The 5,000-nt window shown below is 34.5% G+C and overlaps 1 protein-coding gene across 14 annotated transcripts in view; it reads left to right on the top strand.

Annotated features, from left to right (window-relative positions):
- LOC119589870 (kinesin light chain-like) overlaps nucleotides 1-5,000 on the top strand; it is a 72,925-nt gene that overhangs the window by 56,095 nt on the left and 11,830 nt on the right. For 5 of the 14 annotated variants that reach the window (XR_005230212.1, XR_005230215.1, XR_005230213.1 and 2 more), the window contains one exon: nucleotides 735-804. The exons of the other annotated variants lie outside the window; for them this stretch is intronic. The gene's annotated coding sequence lies outside the window, so the exon portion shown is untranslated. The remainder of the gene's footprint in view (nucleotides 1-734; nucleotides 805-5,000) is intronic. 14 annotated transcript variants of the gene reach the window in all.

The raw sequence follows: 5,000 nt of genomic DNA, 5'->3' as shown, positions 1-5,000 counted from the left end.
TCCAAAAAAGCATTTTTGAAAAGCATCTGTTGGTCATCAAATGCAAATGCTGAAAGGAGCCAGTGGGCTGGGAGTGCAAAATCTTGCAATAAAGCATTATTCAAAATTGATTTGCCCCTTTTCTCTTCTCTGATATTGTGTCTGTTAGTGTATTGACGGGAACAAAAATAACGCAAAATGATTTACAAGGCTTCATGCAAGAACGTTCATGGGAGTATGTGTGCATGATATGTTTCCATTCTTCTTTTTCCTCTACAATCAAGATGGAAAAAAAAAAAAAATCCTAAAGAATCCTTATGTGATGAATGACACGGACCTTAGTTCATGAAGCCAAGATATTATTTCTTTTCATTTTGAAGTAAAGGTGGCGGATGCTTCATGTTTTCCGGTATTTATACATAATGCAACTTCCATGGCATCTCCACCTCACTGGTTCCTTCTCAGTGTATGCAGACTGGGAAAGGTGACAAGATATCTGTGTCGCTTGTGGTTTGCCTCTGAAAATATTATTTTACAAGATTAGGTCTAGAAATTAAAAGGGAAGATAGAAAACAGATGATCAGGAGTGATAGTCTTCAGATCCTGAGAGAGAGAGAGAGTGGGAGAGATGATAACAGGAAGGGTTTTAAATGATTATGTCTCTCTTAAGTGTACGTCAGAGTATGCAGGCGACACAGATTCTTGCAATGATCGGTCCCAAACTGGTGGCTCAGGCTCGTTCTCTTTCTCCCCAGCCCCCAAACTTCCCTTCCCCCATGGGGTCTACCACTTCACAAAGATCGCAAGAAGACGCACGCCACACCGGTATTAAAAAAATCTTCCACGCTTTCGGCTTTCAGTCCTGAATGAAGCACAAGCAGAATGCGCCCAATCCCACGCCTGTCTTGGACTCTTTGCGAGACGCTGGCTGGTGGCTGGTAGTGTGTAGAACCCCCCCCCTATAGCCTGTACCCTTTGACCTGTAGTCTCGTGTCTTGTGGTGTGTCCAAGCTCTGAAGTGTTGAGAGTATTACAGTTCAAAGAGCTGAAAAAAAAAAGAAAAACGATCTTTGAGTTTTGGTTATATTTATATGGAAATAATTAAGACTAGTGATGTATATTTATTTGCTGATAGTTTCCATCAAAATTTATTCTTCATTTATACAGACATACTATTTTGTAAAATGGATTTTTCTTTAAGTAATACCATACACTCAGATATACATTTAGCTTATGACAGCCTTCAAATGTGTATGCATTGGCTTGGGCACATGGTAGAGCCAGATACATGTCAGTCTATCTCGCAAAGCTGTTGCAGAGTTTTTGTGGGAAGGAAAATGACAATAGAACATGTTGAATTTCCAGTGGTTTGTCGTCTTTGTACAGTCTTGGATGCAATGACTTAAGGCATCACAGTGGTGACAGTTCTACAAAATCACTCATTGTCATTTTCCTTCATTCCACTTTTGAGCATTTTATATTTTGTTAACATTATTATTATTTTTATTCATTTGTGTAGATTGCCTGTAAATATCAGCATGGTTACATGTTATAGAGCTTTCCCCCTCAGTAGAGGAAGCAACCATTTCCGACATGAATGAGCCACGACCACAAAGCACATGCAAGTCAATCAAACACCAGCCTCCCCAGCGTCGAGAAATTTTTGTGTTTTGGCAGAAAAAGTAAAAGAGAACTTGAAAGATAGGCTAGTGATATAGAACAAAAAACAAAAAAACAAAAAAAAAAACAAAAAAAATTGCCAGTCAGTGATATAGGTTTTGAACCTTTTTTTGTATACTTAATTGTAGTAGTTTGGCCTGTAAAAGAAGCCCAAGTTTTGTTAAACTATGAAGGTTCATTTTAATGAGAAAACTCATATTGAAGCTTCTTGCAATGTTAGATTCCAGTTTTTTATATGTGTTAGTATATTTTATCCACATGATTTTTATATGCACATAATGACTAGTTGCACTTAGAATAATTTCCAAAAACCAAAGTATTCCTTGTTCAGATGAAAAAGCATTTTCCTTATGGGCAAAAAATCTCTCCTTTCCCACAATGCTGATTGTCAGTAAGCATTATCGTGTGTTCAAGAGTGTTCGTTTCTCATGTTTTTCTCACTATATTTCTGCCAGTACACAAAATTCTCTGTCTTCATACATCTCATTGAAGAGTCCTATGTCACTGTTGTATATTGTTGCTGTGTGTGAAAATGTTATTATTATTATTTTTTTTATTTCTGTAGTCAAAAGTTATTCTGTAGTGTACAGGGACAGAGCCCAGTCAATTTATTTTTTAACTGATGCATTAATGACCTGAAATTGGTTTCTCGTGTTTTATGTTTTTCTTCTTCTTATACTTGTTTACACATAGGGGCCACTTTCGCGCAATATTAATACTACGCACCTCTCCTTTTTTTTATATGCAACGGTTTTAAAGGTAGGTTCCAAATAGACAGAAAAAATACAAATAAAAACAAAATACGAAGGATGGCTAGCTCATTCAAAAATTATGAAATCTCACTTTTTTTTCTTTTTTTTTTAAACTCCAGATCTTGAATTGAGGTGTTTGATTTTGAAGTGCAAATAATGATTTCAATTTCACTTAAATAGTAAAAGGTATTTGTGTATTTGGTAGCAGCGAGCAAATCAACACTTGGGTGGGTGGGGGGGGGGGAAAAAAAAGGGATTTGCAATTTTTTTTTCTTTTCATTTACAAAAGTGAGAGATAATATATACTTGTAAAAGAAAAACAAAAAAGACTTTAGGCTATGAAATCTCCTTTTACATGTATGGAGGATGGTATTGTAAATAAATATGACTACCACCTCGGATAGCTTTTCTTCTTGGATGATTTGCCTTTCTCTGCTTCTTGAGAGGTATTTTCCGTGTGATAGTTGGTGAATATTTCTAAACTTCTTCCAAATACAATTTCCTCAAAAATACCAAAAAGAGAGAGAAAGAAAGAGTGAGAGAGAGAGAGATAGAGATAGAGGAAAGAGGTCACACAGTTTGCGCTCGGGTCATAGGATAGTGCATTAGAGATAGCCAAGGACGTTTAGGCAAGTTTAGGCACTGTGACGGAATGTTTAATTTTCCTTCTTTCTCATAGTTTGCATGTTGCACGTTTGTCTGATTTGATAGGTAACTGTAAAGGGAAAGCTAATGCTTAAATATGCCAGTTTCTTGCATTGGTTAGTCAGTCGATTCATCTTTTTGCATCGTCTTGTTTGATCTTGTTTTTTAAATTTTATTATGTGTGAATTTTATTGGTGATCACTTGTCTAATATTTCATCTCTATGCTAAATGTGATTTTATGCCTTATTCTTAAAAGCAGTTTTAGAACATTTTTTCCAATTTGGGGATGCTAGTAATTTGAATACTAAACTAGACAATAAAAGTTATATATGGCTGTTGAGACTAGAACTATGCAGTGACTATAATGGATTATGGAGAAGTCATCAGTATTTTGCAATAATTTTAATGTATGAATTATAATACAGGATGTTATGTAAGCATTAACCTCCCTGCTTTTCTGCGTTCCTGTTAAATCTACTCTGAAACTCACTTTAAAGATTTTATGAACTCATTTGCTCATTGACCTGCTTTTAAGTGTAAATCTTATTTTAGATAATCAATTGGTTCTTCGTGCCTTTTTTATAGTGACAACAACAAAATCCGTGCATATGTCAAACTAAGGGAAAAAGATAGATATTGCAACTGTGTGACTATGCTTTTTTTTTTGTATGTCTCGTGTCGCTTGTTTGTGTTGATTAGTATATTAAAAGGCTGGTTGTTAGTGCAGAGAAGATTTACAAAGCAAGACTAACATAGTAGTAATAGAAAAAGAACAAGAACAAGAAGAAGAAAAAGAAAAACTTGTTAGGTTTTTGACTTTTTAAAGATTTATATAACTGTGGTATTCAAAGGAAATGTCTAGCTCATGATATCAGCATTTTTTTTTCTTAAGACGAACGGTGCATTTTTCCCCCTGAGTAAATAACTTGTATTAAGCAAAATAGATATATATATATATATTATTTTTTCTACCATATATACTGTGATAAGAATGCTATACCGTCTTGGAATACAGCAGTTGCTTTGTGGTAGGCATATGTTTGTGTTATATTTATCTGTTTCTGTCTCTTTCTCTCTTTTCCTAGTTATGTATTATTGTTTTTATTTATTACTATCAATATTATTTTCATTTATTGCTTATGCATACATACTTCGTAAGCTAAAGGTTAATGTGTGAATATTTGCCAATTGATAACATTTGCCTATGCTTTCTCCAGAAAAATGGGGGAAACTGCTCTGATATTAGGCATCAGCTAAAAGAGTCTGTATTATCTATGCTTTTTTTCTACATTCATTGAGAGAATTCAACAATTAGCCCATTTTATGATAACTAATTTATCACGTTGGAATATGATTACGTAACATATATGTGTGGCGGAATTTGGAATTAGTTGAAAGTTAAAAAAAAAAAAAAAACAGTTAGGAATACTTATTAATATTGTTTGAAGTAGATTAATTGTTCCCAATGACTCAGGTAAAGCAAGAGGGTTTTCAAAATAACTGAGAATTAGAGTTGGTAAATGAGTTTTGTAATTAACTGAATATTGGTTCTTTTTTTTTGATTGTCATATATTTTTTTCTAGCACCCTCTCTTCCTTGTACAGTAATCCTTTTGTGAAACTCATTTAAGGTTGAACTTTCCTTCTTTTCTTCTGGGTTGATTTTGAAATGGAATCATGACGATAAATGCTACAGCCTTTTCTCATTCCTCCTAGGTTTTTGACATTTTGCAAAGGGTAGCAGTCGCGTTGTTGTGCGTGTTTCACTTGTAAACACTTTTTTTTATCAGAGTGATCATGGCAATAGTGTTCCATCTTTCCCATCACTTCTCCCCCTTTGCTAGAGACTTGGCATCTCTCTTTTAATTAGCTCCCATGTGAACAATAGGGAAAAAGAGTAATGTTCAGTAAAAGGCTATGAGAAAAGTAGGCCTTCCATCCATT

The sequence above is a fragment of the Penaeus monodon genome, chromosome 26 (genome assembly GCF_015228065.2).
Source record: "Penaeus monodon isolate SGIC_2016 chromosome 26, NSTDA_Pmon_1, whole genome shotgun sequence".
NCBI classification, from domain to species: Eukaryota; Metazoa; Arthropoda; class Malacostraca; order Decapoda; family Penaeidae; genus Penaeus; species Penaeus monodon.
Note: the sequence above shows the minus strand (reverse complement) of the source record. Positions and strands in the feature narration are given on the sequence as shown.